Below are 23,487 nucleotides of genomic sequence, written 5' to 3' on the forward strand. Positions count from 1 at the left end.
GAGTAGGGGGAGAGGTGCCAGGAAGAGGAAAGAAAGAGATGGAAAGGAGGTGAAGATTACTGAAGACCATTTTAGGAAGATGAGAGGCGGGAAGGAAGGTGCATCAGCAAACCTGAGTTGGGGTGAGGCAATGGAGGCAATGGAGGAAGAGGAGAAGAAGAATGAGGATAAAGCTGTGCAAAAGAGAGGTGAAGGAAGTGCTTTAGAAACATCGGAGGAGAACGTAATGAAGGCTGTATGTGCGAAAGAATATGAAGAACTCATGGCCTGGAAGGAGAGGATGAGGAAGGGGAGGATAACAGAAGCAGAGTGGAAGAGATATGAGGAAGAGAGGCACAGGCTTGTGATTGAAGCACGGCGGAGAGCGGAGGAGTTGTTAAAGAAGCACCAGAGAATGTAAAGGAAGTAAAAGAGTAGTTTAGTTTTTGGGGTTTTTTGGGTTTTTGTGGAATTAGAATTTTTTTGGAAAAAGAATAAAAGAAGATGTATTTTTTGGGGATTTTTTGAGGAATTTTTGTGGACTTATAATTTTGAAAAGTTTTTTTGGGGAAATGTTTGTGTTTGTTTTTGAGTATTTTCAGTAATTGTTTTGTGTTGTTTAAATGAATTATTTGGCCAAAACCATTGTGGGCATCGCTTCTAAAAAAAAAAAAAAAAAAAAAAAAAAAAATCTGTTCTTATCAGTTTAATATCTGATACGTCCCCCATAGGGGGACCGTCTATATTAAATGGATTTTTGGAAGCGGGAGATGGAAGCGGGGCTTGCTCCGTCCACTCCACGCATCGACCCGGTATTGCAGTACCTCCGGGAACGGTGCCCATTTCTCATTTCTCAGAAGAGGAGAGAGAGAGAGAGAGAGAGAGAGAGAGAGAGAGAGAGAGAGAGAGAGAGAGAGAGAGAGAGGAGAGAGAGAGAGAGAGAGAGAGAGAGAGAGAGAGCCCCCTAACCCTCCCTCCCTCCACCCTCCCCTTTCCTGGGACGCGCCGTTTTCCCGCTCTTTTCGTTCTTTTTTTTTTTTTTTTTTTTTTTTTTTTTTTTTTTTTCATATTTCATATTCAGGCAGGCCTAACACACGCAGCAGGCCAGTGTAGCAGCAGCAGCAAAGCGCCCTTTCGCCGGGGCGGAACGGCAGATGCGTTTTGGGAGGAGTTCCCTGTTTTTGTTTTGCGTGCGTGGCCTCGCTGCCGCTTGGCAGAGGGGAGGGCCTTTGGGCCTTTGGGCCGGCCGGAAGGGCTCGGCCACCAGCAAAGGCACGCTCCGGCTTCTCTACAGCTCGAATGAACCTTTCGCCTTTTACTAAAGATTTCCGTGGAGAGGAGCATTTACGAGTTCGATCCAATTTTTGGACAGCCCTTCCCCTCAGGGAGGGGCTCCACCTGGAGTTTAAAAGCAGAACGAGCACAGAAAGGGCGGTCGCCCCCGTTGGAGCCCGGCACCTTTCCTTCCTTCCTTCCTTCCTTCCTTCCTCCCTCCGCCCGCCCGAGAAGCAAGTACCACGACTGCTGCGGCGGGCGGCCGCGCCCGGGGCGTTTGGCCAAAACCATTGTGGGCATCGCTTCTCGGCCTCTTGGCTCAGATCAAGTGTAGTATCTGTTCTTATCAGTTTAATATCTGATACGTCCCCCATAGGGGGACCGTCTATATTAAATGGATTTTTGGAAGCGGGAGATGGAAGCGGGGCTTGCTCCGTCCACTCCACGCATCGACCCGGTATTGCAGTACCTCCGGGAACGGTGCCCATTTCTCAGAAAGGTCAAAAGAGAGAGAGAGAGAGAGAGAGAGAGAGAGGAGAGAGAGAGAGAGAGAGAGAGAGAGAGAGAGAGAGAGAGAGAGAGAGAGAGAGAGAGAGAGAGAGCCCCACCCTCCCCCTCCCTTGAGCCCCACCCTCCCCTTTCCTGGGACGCGCCGTTTTCCCGCTCTTTTCGTTCTTTTTTTTTTTTTTTTTTTTTTTTTTTTTTTTTCATATTTCATATTCAGGCAGGCCTAACACACGCAGCAGGCCAGTGTAGCAGCAGCAGCAAAGCGCCCTTTCGCCGGGGCGGAACGGCAGATGCGTTTTGGGAGGAGTTCCCTGTTTTTGTTTTGCGTGCGTGGCCTCGCTGCCGCTTGGCAGGGGGGGGGCCTTTGGGCCTTTGGGCCGGCCGGAAGGGCTCGGCCACCAGCAAAGGCACGCTCCGGCTTCTCTACAGCTCGAATGAACCTTTCGCCTTTTACTAAAGATTTCCGTGGAGAGGAGCATTTACGAGTTCGATCCAATTTTTGGACAGCCCTTCCCCTCAGGGAGGGGCTCCACCTGGAGTTTAAAAGCAGAACGAGCACAGAAAGGGCGGTCGCCCCCGTTGGAGCCCGGCACCTTTCCTTCCTTCCTTCCTTCCTTCCTTCCTTCCTTCCCCTCCGCCCGCCCGAGAAGCAAGTACCACGACTGCTGCGGCGGGCGGCCGCGCCCGGGGCGTTTGGCCAAAACCATTGTGGGCATCGCTTCTCGGCCTCTTGGCTCAGATCAAGTGTAGTATCTGTTCTTATCAGTTTAATATCTGATACGTCCCCCATAGGGGGACCGTCTATATTAAATGGATTTTTGGAAGCGGGAGATGGAAGCGGGGCTTGCTCCGTCCACTCCACGCATCGACCCGGTATTGCAGTACCTCCGGGAACGGTGCCCATTTCTCAGAAAGGTCAAAAGAGAGAGAGAGAGAGAGAGAGAGAGAGAGAGAGGAGAGAGAGAGAGAGAGAGAGAGAGAGAGAAGAGAGAGAGAGAGATGGAGAGAGAGAGAGAGAGAGAGAGATGGAAAGAGAGAGAGAGAGAGAGAGAGAGCCCTCCCTCCCCCACCCTCCCCTTTCCTGGGACGCGCCGTTTTCCCGCTCTTTTCGTTCTTTTTTTTTTTTTTTTTTTTTTTTTTTTTTTTTTTTTTCATATTTCATATTCAGGCAGGCCTAACACACGCAGCAGGCCAGTGTAGCAGCAGCAGCAAAGCGCCCTTTCGCCGGGGCGGAACGGCAGATGCGTTTTGGGAGGAGTTCCCTGTTTTTGTTTTGCGTGCGTGGCCTCGCTGCCGCTTGGCAGAGGGGAGGGCCTTTGGGCCTTTGGGCCGGCCGGAAGGGCTCGGCCACCAGCAAAGGCACGCTCCGGCTTCTCTACAGCTCGAATGAACCTTTCGCCTTTTACTAAAGATTTCCGTGGAGAGGAGCATTTACGAGTTCGATCCAATTTTTGGACAGCCCTTCCCCTCAGGGAGGGGCTCCACCTGGAGTTTAAAAGCAGAACGAGCACAGAAAGGGCGGTCGCCCCCGTTGGAGCCCGGCACCTTTCCTTCCTTCCTTCCTTCCTTCCTTCCTTCCTCCCTCCGCCCGCCCGAGAAGCAAGTACCACGACTGCTGCGGCGGGCGGCCGCGCCCGGGGCGTTTGGCCAAAACCATTGTGGGCATCGCTTCTCGGCCTCTTGGCTCAGATCAAGTGTAGTATCTGTTCTTATCAGTTTAATATCTGATACGTCCCCCATAGGGGGACCGTCTATATTAAATGGATTTTTGGAAGCGGGAGATGGAAGCGGGGCTTGCTCCGTCCACTCCACGCATCGACCCGGTATTGCAGTACCTCCGGGAACGGTGCCCATTTCTCAGAAAGGTCAAAAGAGAAGAGAGAGAGAGAGAGAGAGAGAGAGAGAGAGAGAGAGAGAGAGAGAGAGAGAGAGAGAGAGAGAGAGAGAGAGAGAGAGAGCCCCACCCTCCCCTTTCCTGGGACGCGCCGTTTTCCCGCTCTTTTCGTTCTTTTTTTTTTTTTTTTTTTTTTTTTTTTTTTTCATATTTCATATTCAGGCAGGCCTAACACACGCAGCAGGCCAGTGTAGCAGCAGCAGCAAAGCGCCCTTTCGCCGGGGCGGAACGGCAGATGCGTTTTGGGAGGAGTTCCCTGTTTTTGTTTTGCGTGCGTGGCCTCGCTGCCGCTTGGCAGAGGGGAGTGCCTTTGGGCCGGCCGGAAGGGCTCGGCCACCAGCAAAGGCACGCTCCGGCTTCTCTACAGCTCGAATGAACCTTTCGCCTTTTACTAAAGATTTCCGTGGAGAGGAGCATTTACGAGTTCGATCCAATTTTTGGACAGCCCTTCCCCTCAGGGAGGGGCTCCACCTGGAGTTTAAAAGCAGAACGAGCACAGAAAGGGCGGTCGCCCCCGTTGGAGCCCGGCACCTTTCCTTCCTTCCTTCCTTCCTTCCTTCCTCCCTCCGCCCGCCCGAGAAGCAAGTACCACGACTGCTGCGGCGGGCGGCCGCGCCCGGGGCGTTTGGCCAAAACCATTGTGGGCATCGCTTCTCGGCCTCTTGGCTCAGATCAAGTGTAGTATCTGTTCTTAGGAAGTTTAGGCGTCTGAAATACGTCCCCCATAGGGGTGTCTATATTAAAACCCCCGGAAGCAAGGGAAGAATGGAATTCGCATGCTGAGGAAAGAAGGAACGCCTGAGATGACGAGAATTGATTTCATCCGACAGTTGCTGGGGAAAGTTAAAATTGAGACGAGTCAATTTTTTTGTCTGGACAAGACTTTCAGGCAAGAGGAAGAGATGATTTGACTTTTAAAACTGAAGACTATTGTAGAAAAGTTTGGAATTGCCTGAGACAGAATGAGAAAATGACACCTTTGAATTTGTTTAATTTCGAAGCTCTTTTTTTGCAAGAAGTCCGTGTTGTTCATGTTCATTTGTATAACCCGTTTGTGCCGGCAGGGGAGGTTGCTATTTTTTTGGAGCAGTTTTGTAATGTGGTCAGGCCACCGGAGAAATGTATGGATGAGTTTGGACTATGGACCGGTACTTGGAAGATATGGACAAGATTTCGACCCAGCAAGGAGGGATATGAGGGAGTGAAGCATCCGCCTTCCTCCTTCTCTATTGGATCTAACCGGGGTTATTTGTTTTATGTTGGTCAGCCGAAATTGTGTCGGAAATGTAATGGAACGGGTCATGAGGCGGGAGAGTGTAAGAACATGTATTGTAGAAACTGTGAAAAGAAGGATCATAATACCAAAGACTGTAAAGAAAAGAGGAGGTGTAATTTGTGTGGTAGCTTTAATCATTTGTATTACGAGTGTCCACAGAGAGCTTCGAGTTACGCTGGGGCTGCGAAAAGGACGAGCAGTGATGAGGAATCCAGTGTGGAGGAGGATTTGGAAGGTGAGAAGGGGAAGAAGGGTACGGAGGAGACTGGAGCCAAGGAGAAGACTGCGGAGAAACTAAAGACCATGGATAAAATAGTGTCAGCGGAGGACAATGGAGGAAACCAGTGGCAGTAGCGGCAAAGAAAAAAGTCGTAAAGCAGCAGAGACAGACGGCTGAGAAGAAGACAGCAGAGGAAGCAGAAGTGAGCGGGTCTGGAACGACTGCAGGGAAAGAAGAGAAGAAAGACTGGGCAGAGCAGGTGGAGGAGGTAGAGAAAGGAGAAAGAGACTGGAACTGAGAAAATTGTGAGAATTGTTAAAAAGACTTGAGCAATGTTTTTTAGTTTGTGACATGTGTAAGTTTCTGATTGGTTGTTCTGTTTCAGGTGGATGGGATATGTAAATGGGGTAATGGTAGATGGGGAATGTTTTGTGCAGATGTAGAACAAAATGTAGTTTTTTCTTTTGGATATAGGGTTAGTTAGTGTTTTTGAGAAGTTATGTATTAGATAGATAGTTAGTTTTTGTATTGTGTTATAAATGTGTTTTGAAAAGATTAATAGAAGAGTATTAATGGGATTGTTTTTGATTTGCATATAATGGAAAGTAAATAGAATTTTGGTTATATGAAATAACAGAGAAATGGTAAAAGAGTTGATGAGATTTAGCCCTTGACGGATGTTATAAAAGAAAATTGTTAGTTTTGAGAATTTGAGTAAGGGTATTTGTGTTTAATGATTTCAGTTCTGCACTTTGATATAAGATTTTTTTGTTTATGAATGAGTCCCTGTTTGTGTTTGAAAAGTATTGGAGTATTTTGTTTTTTGTTGTTTTTGTGGTTGATGTATAATTGTAGTGTTTCTTTTGTTTAAAAAATAAAAAAAAAAAAAAAAAAAAAAAAAAATCTGTTCTTATCAGTTTAATATCTGATACGTCCCCCATAGGGGGACCGTCTATATTAAATGGATTTTTGGAAGCGGGAGATGGAAGCGGGGCTTGCTCCGTCCACTCCACGCATCGACCCGGTATTGCAGTACCTCCGGGAACGGTGCCCATTTCTCAGAAAGGTCAAAAGAGAGAGAGAGAGAGAGAGAGAGAGAGAGAGAGAGAGAGAGAGAGAGAGAGAGAGAGAGAGAGAGAGAGAGAGAGAGAGAGAGAGAGAGAGAGAGAGAGAGAGAGTGAGAGAGCCCCACCCTCCCCTTTCCTGGGACGCGCCGTTTTCCCGCTCTTTTCGTTCTTTTTTTTTTTTTTTTTTTTTTTTCATTTTTCATATTTCATATTCAGGCAGGCCTAACACACGCAGCAGGCCAGTGTAGCAGCAGCAGCAAAGCGCCCTTTCGCCGGGGCGGAACGGCAGATGCGTTTTGGGAGGAGTTCCCTGTTTTTGTTTTGCGTGCGTGGCCTCGCTGCCGCTTGGCAGAGGGGAGGGCCTTTGGGCCTTTGGGCCGGCCGGAAGGGCTCGGCCACCAGCAAAGGCACGCTCCGGCTTCTCTACAGCTCGAATGAACCTTTCGCCTTTTACTAAAGATTTCCGTGGAGAGGAGCATTTACGAGTTCGATCCAATTTTTGGACAGCCCTTCCCCTCAGGGAGGGGCTCCACCTGGAGTTTAAAAGCAGAACGAGCACAGAAAGGGCGGTCGCCCCCGTTGGAGCCCGGCACCTTTCCTTCCTTCCTTCCTTCCTTCCTTCCTCCCTCCGCCCGCCCGAGAAGCAAGTACCACGACTGCTGCGGCGGGCGGCCGCGCCCGGGGCGTTTGGCCAAAACCATTGTGGGCATCGCTTCTCGGCCTCTTGGCTCAGATCAAGTGTAGTATCTGTTCTTATCAGTTTAATATCTGATACGTCCCCCATAGGGGGACCGTCTATATTAAATGGATTTTTGGAAGCGGGAGATGGAAGCGGGGCTTGCTCCGTCCACTCCACGCATCGACCCGGTATTGCAGTACCTCCGGGAACGGTGCCCATTTCTCAGAAAGGTCAAAAGAGAGAGAGAGAGAGAGAGAGAGAGAGAGAGAGAGAGAGAGAGAGAGAGAGAGAGAGAGAGAGAGAGAGAGAGAGAGAGAGAGAGAGAGAGCCCTCTACCCTCCGGATAGGGGGACCGTCTATATTAAATGGAATTTTGGAAGCGGGAGATCGGGTCTTTCCTGGGACCCGCCGTTTTCCCGCTCTTTTTTTCGTTTTTTTTTTTTTTTTTTTTTTTTTTTTTCATATTTCATATTCAGGCAGGCCTAACACACGCAGCAGGCCAGTGTAGCAGCAGCAGCAAAGCGCCCTTTCGCCGGGGCGGAACGGCAGATGCGTTTTGGGAGGAGTTCCCTGTTTTTGTTTTGCGTGCGTGGCCTCGCTGCCGCTTGGCAGAGGGGAGGGCCTTTGGGCCTTTGGGCCGGCCGGAAGGGCTCGGCCACCAGCAAAGGCACGCTCCGGCTTCTCTACAGCTCGAATGAACCTTTCGCCTTTTACTAAAGATTTCCGTGGAGAGGAGCATTTACGAGTTCGATCCAATTTTTGGACAGCCCTTCCCCTCAGGGAGGGGCTCCACCTGGAGTTTAAAAGCAGAACGAGCACAGAAAGGGCGGTCGCCCCCGTTGGAGCCCGGCACCTTTCCTTCCTTCCTTCCTTCCTTCCTTCCTTCCTCCCTCCGCCCGCCCGAGAAGCAAGTACCACGACTGCTGCGGCGGGCGGCCGCGCCCGGGGCGTTTGGCCAAAACCATTGTGGGCATCGCTTCTCGGCCTCTTGGCTCTGATCAAGTGAAGAGTGTCTAGAAGCAGCTTGTTTGTTTGCTTTGGGGAAGAGAAGGCGATTGTGAGCTGTAGCAGAATCGAGCTGGAAAGCAGAAAGATGCAATACAGCACAGCTAAAAATACTCTTCGGTTTCAGGTGAAGAAGCCGGAGGAGATGAGATGGACCCGTTCCCGTTTTGTGAAAGAGATCGTTTTTGGATTGCTGCGGTTGGATTTGAGGGATATTCTGTGTCTGCAGGACTACGAGAGGAGAGGACTTTTTGACCTGACCCTGATGAAGGAAGATGCATGCTGGGAGAAAAAGGGACTTTTTGAGGAAAGCACACTGGAAATAGCAAGGGAGTTTTATTTGGAACCTATCTTTACCTTGGATTGGAAAACGTTTCATGTGAGAATGAACAGTGCCCAGGTTCCGGAAGAAGAGATTAAAAGCTACTTTGAAAGATTTTTTGTGATGAAACATGGTCTTGTCAAAGTTTTGGATTCTGCTGGGATTTGGAATACTTGGAGGAAATTTTATGGACGTTTTAAAATGGAAAAGAAAAGTGGAACAGAGACAGGACTGAAACCGGTGTTCTATATTGGACCAAACAAGGGAATTATCAGGTATGTAGGACAGCCTGAAGTGTGCTACAAGTGCTCTGCAGCAGATCATTATGCTGCAGAGTGTACTGCAATAGTGTGTAGAAACTGTGGTAAAGTTGGGCATACCAGTAAGGACTGTGTTGAAGGGAAGGCTTGTAATCTCTGTGGAAGTACAGACCATTTGTATAAGGACTGTGGGAAAAGAGCAAGGAGTTATGCCGAAGCAGCAGCGGGTGGAAAAGAGAGAAGTCAGGACAAAGAGAAGTCTGGAGCTGGAGTTCCTCCTCCAAAGCAGAGAGAGGAGCCTGGAAAACAGCAGTTTTCAGAGGCAAGAGCAGAGGAACAGAAAGAAAAGAGTTCAGGAATAAAAGTGAGTGTTGGGGGTGGAACCTCCATGAAAGAAGGCGGAATGGCGGGAAAAGTAGAACCAGAACAGACAAAGGAAAGGGGCGGAGACCTGGGAAAGGAGGAGGAGAATAAAGGTGCTTGTAGTTTGCAGGAGGACAACCTGATGGCAATGGAGGAGTCAGGATTCTCTGGAGAGGATTCTATGGAGGAAAAGAAAGTTGCACAGAAAAAGAGAAAACAGGAAAAGGAGGAGAAACACGAGCTGACTTGGGCAGAGAAGATGGAGATAGAAGAGGCGAAGAAGACAAAGGAAGGAAGCAAATATAAAGAGACTTCTAATTATAGACATATTTTAATGCAATGTTATTGTAGAAAAGAGTTTCAGGAATTAATGGTCTGGAATGAAAGATTGAGGAAAGGGTCACCGTCTGAGGCTGAGTTAAAAAAGTACAAAGTTGAGAGGGATAAGATTTTGCAATGTGCAAGATGGAGGGCGGATATAGCAAGGAGGGAGGCAGAAAAGAAATGAAAGATTTGGGTAATGAAAATATGGTTTGGGCTTTTTGAATTTGTATGGTTTTTGTTTTGCAAAAAAACTTATAATGAAATGATATTGTTTGTATATGTAAAGAAATGAAGAAGGATTTGAGTTTAGATCGACTTTGTTTTTTTTGAGCTTTGGTTTTGTAAGGTAATAAATTTTGTGTTTTTGTGCATGATGTTGTCTTTGTTAAAGTATTGTGATTGTTGACTTTGATTTTTGTGTTTTGGTTTTGTAACGGTAATAAGTTTTGTGTTTGTGTGCATGATTTTGTCTTTGTAAAAGTGTTATGATTTGTAAAGTATTTTGTCTAGTTTCTTAGTTATTGTTTTATATGTAATAGATAGATTTTGTTTTAGTGTTTTGGTTTTGTAATGATAATAATGTTTTGTGTTTTGTGAATGATTTTTTGTTATTGTTGGAGTATTGTTTAAATGATAAGATTAAATAAAATTATTTTCAAAAAAAAAAAAAAAAAAAAAAAAAAAAAATCTGTTCTTATCAGTTTAATATCTGATACGTCCCCCATAGGGGGACCGTCTATATTAAATGGATTTTTGGAAGCGGGAGATGGAAGCGGGGCTTGCTCCGTCCACTCCACGCATCGACCCGGTATTGCAGTACCTCCGGGAACGGTGCCCATTTCTCAGAAAGGTCAAAAGAGAGAGAGAGAGAGAGAGAGAGAGAGAGAGAGAGAGAGAGAGAGAGAGAGAGAGAGAGAGAGAGAGAGAGAGAGAGAGAGAGCCCCACCCTCCCCTTTCCTGGGACGCGCCGTTTTCCCGCTCTTTTCGTTCTTTTTTTTTTTTTTTTTTTTTTTTTTTTTTTTTCATATTTCATATTCAGGCAGGCCTAACACACGCAGCAGGCCAGTGTAGCAGCAGCAGCAAAGCGCCCTTTCGCCGGGGCGGAACGGCAGATGCGTTTTGGGAGGAGTTCCCTGTTTTTGTTTTGCGTGCGTGGCCTCGCTGCCGCTTGGCAGAGGGGAGCCTTTGGGCCTTTGGGCCGGCCGGAAGGGCTCGGCCACCAGCAAAGGCACGCTCCGGCTTCTCTACAGCTCGAATGAACCTTTCGCCTTTTACTAAAGATTTCCGTGGAGAGGAGCATTTACGAGTTCGATCCAATTTTTGGACAGCCCTTCCCCTCAGGGAGGGGCTCCACCTGGAGTTTAAAAGCAGAACGAGCACAGAAAGGGCGGTCGCCCCCGTTGGAGCCCGGCACCTTTCCTTCCTTCCTTCCTTCCTTCCTCCTCCCTCCGCCCGCCCGAGAAGCAAGTACCACGACTGCTGCGGCGGGCGGCCGCGCCCGGGGCGTTTGGCCAAAACCATTGTGGGCATCGCTTCTCGGCCTCTTGGCTCAGATCAAGTGTAGTATCTGTTCTTATCAGTTTAATATCTGATACGTCCCCCATAGGGGGACCGTCTATATTAAATGGATTTTTGGAAGCGGGAGATGGAAGCGGGGCTTGCTCCGTCCACTCCACGCATCGACCCGGTATTGCAGTACCTCCGGGAACGGTGCCCATTTCTCAGAAAGGAGAAAAGAGAGAGAGAGAGAGAGAGAGAGAGAGAGAGAGAGAGAGAGAGAGAGAGAGAGAGAGAGAGAGAGAGAGAGAGAGAGAGAGAGAGCCCCACACCTCCCCTTTCCTGGGACGCGCCGTTTTCCCGCTCTTTTCGTTCTTTTTTTTTTTTTTTTTTTTTTTTTTTTTTTTTTTTTCATATTTCATATTCAGGCAGGCCTAACACACGCAGCAGGCCAGTGTAGCAGCAGCAGCAAAGCGCCCTTTCGCCGGGGCGGAACGGCAGATGCGTTTTGGGAGGAGTTCCCTGTTTTTGTTTTGCGTGGTGGCCTCGCTGCCGCTTGGCAGAGGGGAGGGCCTTTGGGCCGGCCGGAAGGGCTCGGCCACCAGCAAAGGCACGCTCCGGCTTCTCTACAGCTCGAATAAACCTTTCGCCTTTTACTAAAGATTTCCGTGGAGAGGAGCATTTACGAGTTCGATCCAATTTTTGGACAGCCCTTCCCCTCAGGGAGGGGCTCCACCTGGAGTTTAAAAGCAGAACGAGCACAGAAAGGGCGGTCGCCCCCGTTGGAGCCCGGCACCTTTCCTTCCTTCCTTCCTTCCTTCCTTCCTCCCTCCGCCCGCCCGAGAAGCAAGTACCACGACTGCTGCGGCGGGCGGCCGCGCCCGGGGCGTTTGGCCAAAACCATTGTGGGCATCGCTTCTCGGCCTCTTGGCTCAGATCAAGTGTAGTATCTGTTCTTATCAGTTTAATATCTGATACGTCCCCCATAGGGGGACCGTCTATATTAAATGGATTTTTGGAAGCGGGAGATGGAAGCGGGGCTTGCTCCGTCCACTCCACGCATCGACCCGGTATTGCAGTACCTCCGGGAACGGTGCCCATTTCTCAGAAAGGTCAAAAGAGAGAGAGAGAGAGGAGAGAGAGAGAGAATGAGAGAGAGAGACTGGGAGAGAGAGAGGAGAGAGAGAGAGAGAGAGAGAGAGAGAGCCCCACCCTCCCCTTTCCTGGGACGCGCCGTTTTCCCGCTCTTTTCGTTCTTTTTTTTTTTTTTTTTTTTTTTTTTTTTTTTTTTTTTTTTTTTTTTTCTATTTCATATTCAGGCAGGCCTAACACACGCAGCAGGCCAGTGTAGCAGCAGCAGCAAAGCGCCCTTTCGCCGGGGCGGAACGGCAGATGCGTTTTGGGAGGAGTTCCCTGTTTTTGTTTTGCGTGCGTGGCCTCGCTGCCGCTTGGCAGAGGGGAGGGCCTTTGGGCCTTTGGGCCGGCCGGAAGGGCTCGGCCACCAGCAAAGGCACGCTCCGGCTTCTCTACAGCTCGAATGAACCTTTCGCCTTTTACTAAAGATTTCCGTGGAGAGGAGCATTTACGAGTTCGATCCAATTTTTGGACAGCCCTTCCCCTCAGGGAGGGGCTCCACCTGGAGTTTAAAAGCAGAACGAGCACAGAAAGGGCGGTCGCCCCCGTTGGAGCCCGGCACCTTTCCTTCCTTCCTTCCTTCCTTCCTTCCATCCTCCCTCCGCCCGCCCGAGAAGCAAGTACCACGACTGCTGCGGCGGGCGGCCGCGCCCGGGGCGTTTGGCCAAAACCATTGTGGGCATCGCTTCTCGGCCTCTTGGCTCAGATCAAGTGTAGTATCTGTTCTTATCAGTTTAATATCTGATACGTGTAGGGGGACCGTCTACATTAAATGGAAGCGGGAGATGGAGCTTGCTCTGAGACTCAACGCATCGACCCGGTAGCAGTACCTCCGGGAACGGTGGATTCAGAAAGGTCAAAAGAGAGAGAGAGAAGAGAGAGAGGAGAGAGAAATGGTTCTTGGTGTTTTGGAATGGACTGGGTTATGGAGATGGAGAATGGAAATGGTTTTGGATGCACAGTTTTTGGAATGGACTGGGATAAGATTTCCGTTCTTTTTTTTTTTTTTTGGATATGGATATGGTTGTGAAGAAACGGATTTGAATTAGGAAAGGACTGGATGAAGAGCAAAGGATTTTGGCCGGGGCGGATTTGCATAGATGGTTTTGGGAGGAGACAGAATGTTTTTGTATTTGATTTGGCCTCGCGGCCGGGAGGCAGAGGGGAAATGGATTTGGATACAGAATGGAAGGGAAGAAGATTTGGAGCAAAGGCAGGCTCTGGCTTCTCTACAGCTCGAATAGAAATGGAATGGCCTTTTACTAAAGAATTTCCGTTAATGAGGAGGATTTACGAGTTCGATCCAATTTTTGGACAGCCCTTCCCCTCAGGGATTTTGTAGGACCTGGAGTTTAAAAGCAGAACGAGAACAGAAAGGGCGGTCGCCTGGGTTGGAGAACGGGTTTTTCCTTCCTTCCTTCCTTCCTTCCTTTCCCTGAATTTTTTGTGATGTTTAAGTACCACGACTGCTTATTTTGCGGCCGCGCACGGGGCGTTTGGAATATAATTAATAAAAAAAAAAAAAAAAAAAAAAAAAAAAAAAGAAAAAAAAAAGTATCTGTTCTTATCAGTTTAATATCTGATACGTCCCCCATAGGGGGACCGTCTATATTAAATGGATTTTTGGAAGCGGGAGATGGAAGCGGGGCTTGCTCCGTCCACTCCACGCATCGACCCGGTATTGCAGTACCTCCGGGAACGGTGCCCATTTCTCAGAAAGGTCAAAAAGAGAGAGAGAGAGAGAGAGAGAGAGAGAGAGAGAGAGAGAGAGAGAGAGAGAGAGAGAGAGAGAGAGAGAGAGAGAGAGAGAGAGAGAGCCCCACCCTCCCCTTTCCTGGGACGCGCCGTTTTCCCCCTGTTTCGTTCTTTTTTTTTTTTTTTTTTTTCTTTTTTTTTCTTTTTTTTTTTTTTTTTTTTTTTTTCATATTTCATATTCAGGCAGGCCTAACACACGCAGCAGGCCAGTGTAGCAGCAGCAGCAAAGCGCCCTTTCGCCGGGGCGGAACGGCAGATGCGTTTTGGGAGGAGTTCCCTGTTTTTGTTTTGCGTGCGTGGCCTCGCTGCCGCTTGGCAGAGGGGAGGGCCTTTGGGCCTTTGGGCCGGCCGGAAGGGCTCGGCCACCAGCAAAGGCACGCTCCGGCTTCTCTACAGCTCGAATGAACCTTTCGCCTTTTACTAAAGATTTCCGTGGAGAGGAGCATTTACGAGTTCGATCCAATTTTTGGACAGCCCTTCCCCTCAGGGAGGGGCTCCACCTGGAGTTTAAAAGCAGAACGAGCACAGAAAGGGCGGTCGCCCCCGTTGGAGCCCGGCACCTTTCCTTCCTTCCTTCCTTCCTTCCTTCCTCCCTCCGCCCGCCCGAGAAGCAAGTACCACGACTGCTGCGGCGGGCGGCCGCGCCCGGGGCGTTTGGCCAAAACCATTGTGGGCATCGCTTCTCGGCCTCTTGGCTCAGATCAAGTGTATGTGGCATGACCGCAGCATCCTGAGGATCCAGTGAGGAAGAGAAGGCGCTGGGAGCGGAATACGATGGCGACTGGAAGGAGGATGCAGAACCTGATCCGTTTCCGATGGAGTGAGGTTTTGGAGAAAGAATTGAAGATCGTCGATGCTGCAGAACTGAAGGATACACCAGGCGGGCGAGAATTCTTTGTGAAGGAGGTGCTCTTAAAAGGACTGAAACTGGAGGTGAAGTCTATTTTTTGTTTCCAGAATTATGAAAAGTTTTTTGATTTGGTTTTGTGCAGTGAGGAGTTGGCTCAAAGTGTTTGGGATACTTACCAGGAGAAGAAAAATGAAAGGCCTTTTTCGATGTATATTGCAGATCCGTTATTTGCAAGGGAAGTTCGGCCTTTGTTTGTTTTCATGTATAACCCATATGTTGGGCAGGAGGAAGTCGCACAGTATGTTGGCCGTTTTTGCGACATTATTTCGGGACCTTTTAAAGTGCTTGACCCTATAGGTATATGGACTGGGAAGTGGAAATTTATTGTGAGGCTGAAGATCTGCAGTTCAAAGGAGGGGGGTATAGTACACCCTCCGGGTCATGTACAGATTGGGGGAAACAGGGGTTTTTTAAGTTACCCTGGGCAGCCGCGAAAGTGTTTTAAGTGTAACACTGAAGGGCATGAGGCGAGCGAGTGCAAAGTAATGTTCTGCCAGAAATGCAGGCGAAAAGGGCATGAAGCGATGGACTGTAAAACCCCAAAAAGTTGCAGTATATGTGGAGCACTGGATCACCTGTATAGAGAGTGTGGAAAGCGTGGTATGGGTGGTGAGAGAGCAAGTGAGGGTGGTGATGGTGCAAAGAATGATGGGAGTGGAGAAGAAAAGAGTGGAGGTGGGAGTGGTATGGATGGTGAGCGAGCAAAGGAGGGTGGTGATGGTGCAAAGAAAGATGGGAGTGGAAAGGGAATGAGTGGAGGGAGTAAAGGGGGTAGTGATGTAAGTAAGGAAGGTGGTGTGGTGAGAGTGGTTAGTGGTGGAGGGGGTATGAGTGGTAATGAAGTGAAAGGGGGTGCAGGTGTGGGTATGTGTGGTGGTGGTGTGGGTGAAGGTGATGGTGGGGCGGAAAAGGTGCAAGAGAGTGAGGCGATGGAGGAAACGGAGAGTGAAATAAAGAAAAAGCGGAAGGACAGAGAACCTGGAGCCGGGAGCAGGAGTGAGGAGAGTGCCAACGAGGGTGCAGCTGGGCCCAGCTGGTATGAAAGCGTGGAGAAGGAGGAGATGAGGAAAAGAAGAGGAGACCCTTTAAGAGGACTGGAACCGAGGGATTTTGAGGGAAAAATAATGGAAGAAAAGGAGGATAATTTAATGCGGAGTCTTTGTAGGAGGGAGTTTTTTGAGTTAATGGCTTGGAAGGAGAGATTGTTGAAGGGGGTGATAACAGAGGCAGAGGTAAAAAAATACAGAACAGAAAGGAATAGAGTTTTGTTATGTGCAAGATGGAAAGATGAAGAGAAAAGAAAGGGGATTATTAAGAAGTAAAGAGGTTTAAAAGAAAGTTTTTGTTCTGTGTTGAATATGATTTTTGAGTTGAGAAAGAAATGTTGGAACTGAAGAGTGGGAGTGGGAATAAAAGATTGTTTTTTGTTTTTTGTTTTTGAAATATTTGTTGTTGCATATGTTTAAAACTTTGGAAAATTGATATGTTTCATTTTGGAAAATTGATGGCTCTGTTATTTTTGAAGAATTAATGTATTGTGTGTTTTTTTTGTTATTTTGATTATGCTAAAGTTTATTGTAATGAAATGATTTTGTTTTTTTGTTTTTGGTTGTTTTTGAATGTTTTTGTTTGTTTTTTTTTCTTTGTGATGATTTGTAATAGATATGGTTTATAGCCATAAATGTAATGTTTTTTTGAAAAGAATTAATAAAATATTTTCAAAATAAAAAAAAAAAAAAAAAAAAAAAAAAATCTGTTCTTATCAGTTTAATATCTGATACGTCCCCCATAGGGGGACCGTCTATATTAAATGGATTTTTGGAAGCGGGAGATGGAAGCGGGGCTTGCTCCGTCCACTCCACGCATCGACCCGGTATTGCAGTACCTCCGGGAACGGTGCCCATTTCTCAGAAAGGTCAAAAGAGAGAGAGAGAGAGAGAGAGAGAGAGAGAGAGAGAGAGAGAGAGAGAGAGAGAGAGAGAGAGAGAGAGAGAGAGAGAGAGAGAGAGGAGAGAGAGAGCCCCACCCTCCCCTTTCCTGGGACGCGCCGTTTTCCCGCTCTTTTCGTTCTTTTTTTTTTTTTTTTTTTTTTTTTTTTTTTCATATTTCATATTCAGGCAGGCCTAACACACGCAGCAGGCCAGTGTAGCAGCAGCAGCAAAGCGCCCTTTCGCCGGGGCGGAACGGCAGATGCGTTTTGGGAGGAGTTCCCTGTTTTTGTTTTGCGTGCGTGGCCTCGCTGCCGCTTGGCAGAGGGGAGGGCCTTTGGGCCTTTGGGCCGGCCGGAAGGGCTCGGCCACCAGCAAAGGCACGCTCCGGCTTCTCTACAGCTCGAATGAACCTTTCGCCTTTTACTAAAGATTTCCGTGGAGAGGAGCATTTACGAGTTCGATCCAATTTTTGGACAGCCCTTCCCCTCAGGGAGGGGCTCCACCTGGAGTTTAAAAGCAGAACGAGCACAGAAAGGGCGGTCGCCCCCGTTGGAGCCCGGCACCTTTCCTTCCTTCCTTCCTTCCTTCCTTCCTCCCTCCGCCCGCCCGAGAAGCAAGTACCACGACTGCTGCGGCGGGCGGCCGCGCCCGGGGCGTTTGGCCAAAACCATTGTGGGCATCGCTTCTCGGCCTCTTGGCTCAGATCAAGTGTGTGTATCTGTTCTTATCAGTTTAATATCTGATACGTCCCCCATAGGGGGACCGTCTATATTATGGCGGATTTTTGGAAGCGGGAGATGGAAGCGGGGCTTGCTCCGTCCACTCCACGCATCGACCCGGTATTGCAGGACCTCCTGGGAACGGTGCCCATTTCATCAGAAAGGTCAAAGAGGAGAGAGAGAAAAGAGAGAGAGAGTCAAGAGAAAGAGAGAGAGAGAAGAGAGAGAGAGCAAGAGGAGATTTATGAGAGAGACCCCTCCTCTCGGGTGGGAGGGGAATGACCCTGCTGCGCAAAAAGCGGTTTTGTTTTCGTTCTTTTTTTTTTTTTTTTTTTTTTTTTTTTTTTTTTTTTCATATTTCATATTCAGGCAGGCCTAACACACGCAGCAGGCCAGTGTAGCATTTGCAGCAAAGCGCCCTTTCGCCGGGGCGGAACGGCAGATGCGTTTTGGGAGGAGTTCCCTGTTTTTGTTTTGCGTGCGTGGCCTGGCTGCCGCTTGGCAGAGGGGAGGGCCTTTGGGCCTTTGGGCCGGCCGGAAGGGCTCGGCCACCAGCAAAGGCACGCTCCGGCTTCTCTACAGCTCGAATGAATCTTTCGCCTTTTACTAAAGATTTCCGTGGAGAGGAGCATTTACGAGTTCGATCCAATTTTTGGACAGCCCTTCCCCTCAGGGAGGGGCTCCACCTGGAGTTTAAAAGCAGAACGAGCACAGAAAGGGCGGTCGCCCCCGTTGGAGCCCGGCACCTTTCCTTCCTTCCTTCCTTTTCCTTCCTCCCTCCGCCCGCCCGAGAAGCAAGTACCACGACTGCTGCGGCGGGCGGCCGCGCCCGGGGCGTTTGGCCAAAACCATTGTGGGCATCGCTTCTCGGCCTCTTGGCTCAGATCAAGTGTAGTATCTGTTCTTATCAAGTTTAATATCTGATACGTCCCCCATAGGGGGACCGTCTATATTAAATGGATTTTTGGAAGCGGGAGATGGAAGCGGGGCTTGCTCCGTCCAAGAACGCATCGACCCGGTATTGCAGTACCTCCGGGAACGGTGCACATTTCTCAGAAAGGTCAAAAGAGAGAGAGAGAAGACTGAGAGAGAGAAGAGAAGAGAGACTGGGCAGAGCAGGAGGAGGAGAGAGAGAGAGGAGAAAGAGACTGAGAGAGAGAGAAAATTGTGAGAATTTTCCTGGGACTTGAGCAATGTTTTTTAGTTTGTGACATGTTTTCGTTTTTTTTTTTTTTTTTTTTTTTCAGGTGGATTTCATATTTAAAGGCAGGCCTAACACACGCAGCAGGCCAGTGTAGCAGCAGCAGCAAAGCGCCCTTTCGCCGGGGCGGAACGGCAGATGCGTTTTGGGAGGAGTTCCCTTTTTTTGTTTTGTATGCGTGGCCTCGCTGCCGCTTGGTAGAGGGGTTATAAATGTGTTTTGGGCCGGCCGGAAGGGCTCGGCCACCAGCAAAGTTTTTGATTTGGCTTCTCTACAGCTCGAATAGAACCTTTCGCCTTTTACTAAAGATTTCCGTGGAGAGGAGCATTTACGAGTTCGATCCAATTTTTGGACAGCCCTTCCCCTCAGGGAGGGGCTCCACCTGGAGTTTAAAAGCAGAACGAGCACAGAAAGGGCGGTCGCCCCCGTTGGAGCCCGGCACCTTTCCTGATATTCCTTCCTTCCTTCCTTCCTCCCTCCGCCCGCCCGAGAAGCAAGTACCACGACTGCTGCGGCGGGCGGCCGCGCCCGGGGCGTTTGGCTAAAACCATTGTGGGCATTAAAAAAAAAAAAAAAAAAAAAGATCAAGTGTAGTATCTGTTCTTATCAGTTTAATATCTGATACGTCCCCCATAGGGGGACCGTCTATATTAAATGGATTTTTGGAAGCGGGAGATGGAAGCGGGGCTTGCTCCGTCCACTCCACGCATCGACCCGGTATTGCAGTACCTCCGGGAACGGTGCCCATTTCTCAGAAAGGTCAAAAGAGAGAGAGAGAGAGAGAGAGAGAGAGAGAGAGAGAGAGAGAGAGAGAGAGAGAGAGAGAGAGAGAGAGAGAGGAGAGAGAGGAGAGAGAGAGAGAGAGAGGAGAGAGATAGCGAGACCCCACCCTCCCCTTTCCTGGGACGCGCCGTTTTCCCGCTCTTTTCTTTTTTTTTTTTTTTTTTTTTTTTTTTTTTTTTTCATATTTCATATTCAGGCAGGCCTAACACACGCAGCAGGCCAGTGTAGCAGCAGCAGCAAAGCGCCCTTTCGCCGGGGCGGAACGGCAGATGCGTTTTGGGAGGAGTTCCCTGTTTTTGTTTTGCGTGCGTGGCCTCGCTGCCGCTTGGCAGAGGGGAGGGCCTTTGGGCCTTTGGGCCGGCCGGAAGGGCTCGGCCACCAGCAAAGGCACGCTCCGGCTTCTCTACAGCTCGAATGAACCTTTCGCCTTTTACTAAAGATTTCCGTGGAGAGGAGCATTTACGAGTTCGATCCAATTTTTGGACAGCCCTTCCCCTCAGGGAGGGGCTCCACCTGGAGTTTAAAAGCAGAACGAGCACAGAAAGGGCGGTCGCCCCCGTTGGAGCCCGGCACCTTTCCTTCCTTCCTTCCTTCCTTCCTTCCTTCCTCCCTCCGCCCGCCCGAGAAGCAAGTACCACGACTGCTGCGGCGGGCGGCCGCGCCCGGGGCGTTTGGCCAAAACCATTGTGGGCATCGCTTCTCGGCCTCTTGGCTCCAGATCAAGTGTAGTATCTGTTCTTATCAGTTTAATATCTGATACGTCCCCCATAGGGGGACCGTCTATATTAAATGGATTTTTGGAAGCGGGAGATGGAAGCGGGGCTTGCTCCGTCCACTCCACGCATCGACCCGGTATTGCAGTACCTCCGGGAACGGTGCACATTTCTCAGAAAGGTTTGGAAAGAGAGAGAGAGAGAGAGAGAGAGTTTTGGAGAGAGAGAGAGAGAGAGAGAGAGAGAGAGAGAGAGAGACACCCTCCCCTTTCCTGGGACGCGCCGTTTTGAAGATTTTGGCTCGTTTTTCGTTCTTTTTTTTTTTTTTTTTTTTTTTTTTTTTTTTTTTTTTTTCATATTTCATATTCAGGCAGGCCTAACACACGCAGCAGGCCAGTGTAGCAGCAGCAGCAAAGCGCCCTTTCGCCGGGGCGGAACGGCAGATGCGTTTTGGGAGGAGTTCCCTGTTTTTGTTTTGCGTGCGTGGCCTCGCTGCCGCTTGGCAGAGGGGAGGGCCTTTGGGCCTTTGGGCCGGCCGGAAGGGCTCGGCCACCAGCAAAGGCACGCTCCGGCTTCTCTACAGCTCGAATGAACCTTTCGCCTTTTACTAAAGATTTCCGTGGAGAGGAGCATTTACGAGTTCGATCCAATTTTTGGACAGCCCTTCCCCTCAGGGAGGGGCTCCACCTGGAGTTTAAAAGCAGAACGAGCACAGAAAGGGCGGTCGCCCCCGTTGGAGCCCGGCACCTTTCCTTCCTTCCTTCCTTCCTTCCTATGAGTATCCCTCCGCCCGCCCGAGAAGCAAGTACCACGACTGCTGCGGCGGGCGGCCGATTTTTCCCGGGGCGTTTGGCCAAAACCATTGTGGGCATCGCTTCTCGGCCTCTTGGCTCCTATCAAGAGAACAGAGAAGGCGAAAGTAATATCTGGAAAGCGTTAGCTGGAAAGAAAATTGCTGGAGAAATGGAAGAAGGAATGAGAGGAAGGAACACCCTGCGATTCCAACTGAAGCAGTTGAGTGGATTATGGGGGAGGAGAAAGTTTGTCCTGGAGGTCTTGTTCGAGCTATTCAAGCTGGATCCAGAAGAGGTGCTGTGTTTAAAGGACTTCATAGCAAAGGGAAGATTTGACCTGACCCTGTACACAGAAGAAGATTGCTGGAAGGTGATGAAGGTGTTCGAGGAGAACAAGGAGAGGCTGCCGGCCAGTGTTTTTAACCTGGAACCGCTGTTTCTCATGGACTTTGGAGAGCAGTGTTCGTGTCGATGTCCTGCCCGTTTGTACCGGTGGAGGACATCACTACCAGTTTGAAGAGGAGCTGTGAGCTGAAAACAGAGGTGCCAGAGAAGGTAATGGACACTGAGAAAGTTTGGAATGGAGTGTGGAAGTTTTCAGCAAGACTGTTCATGGCCTGAAGGGAGGATGGTTCACATTCGGAGGACCTGATGATTGGGCGGTGAGGGGAACGGTATTTTACAGAGGGCTCGGCCACCATGTTTTAAATGTAACGCTCTGGTCATTTCTCTACAGCTGTGAGGAAGTGGTCTTTCTGCCGACAGACTAAAGATTTCCAGGGTGGAGAGGAGTTGTGTGCAACCTCTGTCGCTCCAATTTTTGGACAGCCCTTCCCCACAGAGGAGGGGCAAGCAGCCTGGAGTTTAAAAGCAGAACGAGCACAGAAAGGAAAGGTCAGCCCCCGTTGGAGCCCGAGAAAACTTCCTTCCTTCCTTCCTGGACACAGAGCCAAACAAAGAAGCAAGTGTTGCCCGAGGAGTCCAGAAGGATGGAGGCGGAATGGCGGGAAAAACAGCACCAGGGCAGACAAAGGAAAGGGGCGGAGTTACAGGAACTAAGGAAAAGAAGAAGGGAGAAGGCGCTTCAAAGGTCGACCAGCAGAGGGCCTCAGAAAAGCAGTCCACTCCTGACCCAATGGAGGTGGATGTACAGAAGAAGAGGAAAGAAAGAGGGAATGAGGAGTTGGCTAGTGAAGGAGAGTCAAGAAGGGTAAGAGGAACAGCTGGCCCGAGTTGGAGTGAGAGTGTGGAGGAAGAGGAGAAGAAGAAAGCCAGAGAGGAACAAAGGAGAGAGCCAGAACTTAGAACGTGGGATTCTGGGAGAGGTGATGGGAAGGAGGAGGTCCTTATGCTGCAGTTCTGTAGGAAGGAGTATTCTGAATTGGTGGCATGGGAGCTAAGGATGAGGAAAAGAAATCCAACAGAAGGAGGAGGTAGGACGATACCACGCAGAGAGACAGCGACTACTGAAGAATGCGAGGTGGAAGGAAAAGGAGCTGGAAGAAAAGAAAAAATGTCAAGATAGGAGTTAAAGAAAGACTGCTTTTATTTTGATATATGTCTTGTTTTTCATGAAAGAAGTATTGTGTTGTGTATGATCGTATTTATTGGTGATTTTGAGTTAGGATATTTGTGTTTAATGTTTTTGAGTTCTGTTTTTTGAGATATGACTTTTTTGTTTATGAATAAGTATTTGATTTTGAAAAGTATAGAAGTTTTTTATTTTTTGTTTTGATGTATAATTGTTTTGTTTAATAATAAGATTAAAAAAAAAAAAAAAAAAAAAAAAAAAAAAAAAAAAAAAAAAAAAAAAAATCTGTTCTTATCAGTTTAATATCTGATACGTCCCCCATAGGGGGACCGTCTATATTAAATGGATTTTTGGAAGCGGGAGATGGAAGCGGGGCTTGCTCCGTCCCCTCCACGCATCGACCCGGTATTGCAGTACCTCCGGGAACGGTGCACATTTCTCAGAAAGGTCAAAAGAGAGAGAGAGAGAGAGAGAGAGAGAGAGAGAGAGAGAGAGAGAGAGAGAGAGAGAGAGAGAGAGAGAGAGAGAGAGAGAGAGAGAGCCCCACCCTCCCCTTTCCTGGGACGCGCCGTTTTCCCGCTCTTTTTTTCTTTTTTTTTTTTTTTTTTTTTTTTTTTTCATATTTCATATTCAGGCAGGCCTAACACACGCAGCAGGCCAGTGTAGCAGCAGCAGCAAAGCGCCCTTTCGCCGGGGCGGAACGGCAGATGCGTTTTGGGAGGAGTTCCCTGTTTTTGTTTTGCGTGCGTGGCCTCGCTGCCGCTTGGCAGAGGGGAGGGCCTTTGGGCCTTTGGGCCGGCCGGAAGGGCTCGGCCACCAGCAAAGGCACGCTCCGGCTTCTCTACAGCTCGAATGAACCTTTCGCCTTTTACTAAAGATTTCCGTGGAGAGGAGCATTTACGAGTTCGATCCAATTTTTGGACAGCCCTTCCCCTCAGGGAGGGGCTCCACCTGGAGTTTAAAAGCAGAACGAGCACAGAAAGGGCGGTCGCCCCCGTTGGAGCCCGGCACCTTTCCTTCCTTCCTTCCTTCCTTCCTTCCTTCCTCCCTCCGCCCGCCCGAGAAGCAAGTACCACGACTGCTGCGGCGGGCGGCCGCGCCCGGGGCGTTTGGCCAAAACCATTGTGGGCATCGCTTCTCGGCCTCTTGGCTCTGCTCAAGTGTATGTGGCATGACCGCAGCATCCTGAGGATCCAGTGAGGAAGAGAAGGCGCTGGGAGCGGAATACGATGGCGACTGGAAGGAGGATGCAGAACCTGATCCGTTTCCGATGGAGTGAGGTTTTGGAGAAAGAATTGAAGATCGTCGATGCTGCAGAATTGAAGGATACACCAGGCGGGCGAGAATT

The 23,487-nt window shown here is 49.2% G+C and overlaps 28 non-coding genes and 6 pseudogenes across 28 annotated transcripts; all 34 read left to right on the forward strand.

Annotated features, from left to right (window-relative positions):
* Window positions 1–632: 632 nt before the first annotated feature.
* LOC121311487 lies at window positions 633–825 on the forward strand. Its single transcript, XR_005949292.1, has one exon. It is a non-coding gene; the product is annotated as a U2 spliceosomal RNA (small nuclear RNA).
* Window positions 826–1,253: 428 nt separating this feature from the next.
* LOC121311442 lies at window positions 1,254–1,371 on the forward strand. Its single transcript, XR_005949253.1, has one exon. It is a non-coding gene; the product is annotated as a U5 spliceosomal RNA (small nuclear RNA).
* A 181-nt stretch (window positions 1,372–1,552) lies between these two features.
* LOC121311465 lies at window positions 1,553–1,745 on the forward strand. Its single transcript, XR_005949275.1, has one exon. It is a non-coding gene; the product is annotated as a U2 spliceosomal RNA (small nuclear RNA).
* Window positions 1,746–2,170: 425 nt separating this feature from the next.
* Window positions 2,171–2,288, forward strand: LOC121311443. Its single transcript, XR_005949254.1, has one exon. It is a non-coding gene; the product is annotated as a U5 spliceosomal RNA (small nuclear RNA).
* A 187-nt stretch (window positions 2,289–2,475) lies between these two features.
* LOC121311467 lies at window positions 2,476–2,668 on the forward strand. The gene has a single exon (XR_005949276.1). It is a non-coding gene; the product is annotated as a U2 spliceosomal RNA (small nuclear RNA).
* Window positions 2,669–3,122: 454 nt separating this feature from the next.
* LOC121311444 lies at window positions 3,123–3,240 on the forward strand. The gene has a single exon (XR_005949255.1). It is a non-coding gene; the product is annotated as a U5 spliceosomal RNA (small nuclear RNA).
* A 185-nt stretch (window positions 3,241–3,425) lies between these two features.
* Window positions 3,426–3,618, forward strand: LOC121311468. The gene has a single exon (XR_005949277.1). It is a non-coding gene; the product is annotated as a U2 spliceosomal RNA (small nuclear RNA).
* A 384-nt stretch (window positions 3,619–4,002) lies between these two features.
* On the forward strand, window positions 4,003–4,120 carry LOC121311445. Its single transcript, XR_005949256.1, has one exon. It is a non-coding gene; the product is annotated as a U5 spliceosomal RNA (small nuclear RNA).
* A 181-nt stretch (window positions 4,121–4,301) lies between these two features.
* Window positions 4,302–4,405, forward strand: LOC121311497 (annotated as a pseudogene).
* A 1,602-nt stretch (window positions 4,406–6,007) lies between these two features.
* LOC121311488 lies at window positions 6,008–6,209 on the forward strand (annotated as a pseudogene).
* Window positions 6,210–6,627: 418 nt separating this feature from the next.
* LOC121311446 lies at window positions 6,628–6,745 on the forward strand. The gene has a single exon (XR_005949257.1). It is a non-coding gene; the product is annotated as a U5 spliceosomal RNA (small nuclear RNA).
* A 181-nt stretch (window positions 6,746–6,926) lies between these two features.
* LOC121311470 lies at window positions 6,927–7,119 on the forward strand. The gene has a single exon (XR_005949279.1). It is a non-coding gene; the product is annotated as a U2 spliceosomal RNA (small nuclear RNA).
* Window positions 7,120–7,566: 447 nt separating this feature from the next.
* On the forward strand, window positions 7,567–7,684 carry LOC121311447. Its single transcript, XR_005949258.1, has one exon. It is a non-coding gene; the product is annotated as a U5 spliceosomal RNA (small nuclear RNA).
* Window positions 7,685–9,819: 2,135 nt separating this feature from the next.
* On the forward strand, window positions 9,820–10,013 carry LOC121311490. The gene has a single exon (XR_005949294.1). It is a non-coding gene; the product is annotated as a U2 spliceosomal RNA (small nuclear RNA).
* Window positions 10,014–10,401: 388 nt separating this feature from the next.
* LOC121311448 lies at window positions 10,402–10,519 on the forward strand. The gene has a single exon (XR_005949259.1). It is a non-coding gene; the product is annotated as a U5 spliceosomal RNA (small nuclear RNA).
* Window positions 10,520–10,699: 180 nt separating this feature from the next.
* Window positions 10,700–10,892, forward strand: LOC121311471. Its single transcript, XR_005949280.1, has one exon. It is a non-coding gene; the product is annotated as a U2 spliceosomal RNA (small nuclear RNA).
* Window positions 10,893–11,280: 388 nt separating this feature from the next.
* LOC121311501 lies at window positions 11,281–11,398 on the forward strand. Its single transcript, XR_005949300.1, has one exon. It is a non-coding gene; the product is annotated as a U5 spliceosomal RNA (small nuclear RNA).
* A 181-nt stretch (window positions 11,399–11,579) lies between these two features.
* On the forward strand, window positions 11,580–11,772 carry LOC121311472. The gene has a single exon (XR_005949281.1). It is a non-coding gene; the product is annotated as a U2 spliceosomal RNA (small nuclear RNA).
* A 408-nt stretch (window positions 11,773–12,180) lies between these two features.
* LOC121311449 lies at window positions 12,181–12,298 on the forward strand. Its single transcript, XR_005949260.1, has one exon. It is a non-coding gene; the product is annotated as a U5 spliceosomal RNA (small nuclear RNA).
* A 185-nt stretch (window positions 12,299–12,483) lies between these two features.
* LOC121311496 lies at window positions 12,484–12,654 on the forward strand (annotated as a pseudogene).
* Window positions 12,655–13,342: 688 nt separating this feature from the next.
* On the forward strand, window positions 13,343–13,514 carry LOC121311493 (annotated as a pseudogene).
* Window positions 13,515–13,933: 419 nt separating this feature from the next.
* Window positions 13,934–14,051, forward strand: LOC121311451. Its single transcript, XR_005949262.1, has one exon. It is a non-coding gene; the product is annotated as a U5 spliceosomal RNA (small nuclear RNA).
* A 2,128-nt stretch (window positions 14,052–16,179) lies between these two features.
* On the forward strand, window positions 16,180–16,374 carry LOC121311489. Its single transcript, XR_005949293.1, has one exon. It is a non-coding gene; the product is annotated as a U2 spliceosomal RNA (small nuclear RNA).
* Window positions 16,375–16,777: 403 nt separating this feature from the next.
* On the forward strand, window positions 16,778–16,895 carry LOC121311452. The gene has a single exon (XR_005949263.1). It is a non-coding gene; the product is annotated as a U5 spliceosomal RNA (small nuclear RNA).
* A 181-nt stretch (window positions 16,896–17,076) lies between these two features.
* Window positions 17,077–17,272, forward strand: LOC121311477. Its single transcript, XR_005949286.1, has one exon. It is a non-coding gene; the product is annotated as a U2 spliceosomal RNA (small nuclear RNA).
* Window positions 17,273–17,679: 407 nt separating this feature from the next.
* Window positions 17,680–17,797, forward strand: LOC121311500. Its single transcript, XR_005949299.1, has one exon. It is a non-coding gene; the product is annotated as a U5 spliceosomal RNA (small nuclear RNA).
* Window positions 17,798–17,976: 179 nt separating this feature from the next.
* Window positions 17,977–18,169, forward strand: LOC121311475. The gene has a single exon (XR_005949284.1). It is a non-coding gene; the product is annotated as a U2 spliceosomal RNA (small nuclear RNA).
* Window positions 18,170–18,576: 407 nt separating this feature from the next.
* LOC121311458 lies at window positions 18,577–18,694 on the forward strand. The gene has a single exon (XR_005949269.1). It is a non-coding gene; the product is annotated as a U5 spliceosomal RNA (small nuclear RNA).
* A 168-nt stretch (window positions 18,695–18,862) lies between these two features.
* LOC121311479 lies at window positions 18,863–19,069 on the forward strand (annotated as a pseudogene).
* A 421-nt stretch (window positions 19,070–19,490) lies between these two features.
* On the forward strand, window positions 19,491–19,608 carry LOC121311453. Its single transcript, XR_005949264.1, has one exon. It is a non-coding gene; the product is annotated as a U5 spliceosomal RNA (small nuclear RNA).
* A 185-nt stretch (window positions 19,609–19,793) lies between these two features.
* LOC121311474 lies at window positions 19,794–19,987 on the forward strand. Its single transcript, XR_005949283.1, has one exon. It is a non-coding gene; the product is annotated as a U2 spliceosomal RNA (small nuclear RNA).
* Window positions 19,988–20,377: 390 nt separating this feature from the next.
* On the forward strand, window positions 20,378–20,495 carry LOC121311454. The gene has a single exon (XR_005949265.1). It is a non-coding gene; the product is annotated as a U5 spliceosomal RNA (small nuclear RNA).
* A 1,851-nt stretch (window positions 20,496–22,346) lies between these two features.
* On the forward strand, window positions 22,347–22,578 carry LOC121311494 (annotated as a pseudogene).
* A 388-nt stretch (window positions 22,579–22,966) lies between these two features.
* On the forward strand, window positions 22,967–23,084 carry LOC121311455. Its single transcript, XR_005949266.1, has one exon. It is a non-coding gene; the product is annotated as a U5 spliceosomal RNA (small nuclear RNA).
* Window positions 23,085–23,487: the final 403 nt, after the last annotated feature.

The sequence above is a fragment of the Polyodon spathula genome, unplaced genomic scaffold, assembly GCF_017654505.1.
Source record: "Polyodon spathula isolate WHYD16114869_AA unplaced genomic scaffold, ASM1765450v1 scaffolds_3235, whole genome shotgun sequence".
In the NCBI taxonomy this organism is placed as follows: domain Eukaryota; kingdom Metazoa; phylum Chordata; class Actinopteri; order Acipenseriformes; family Polyodontidae; genus Polyodon; species Polyodon spathula.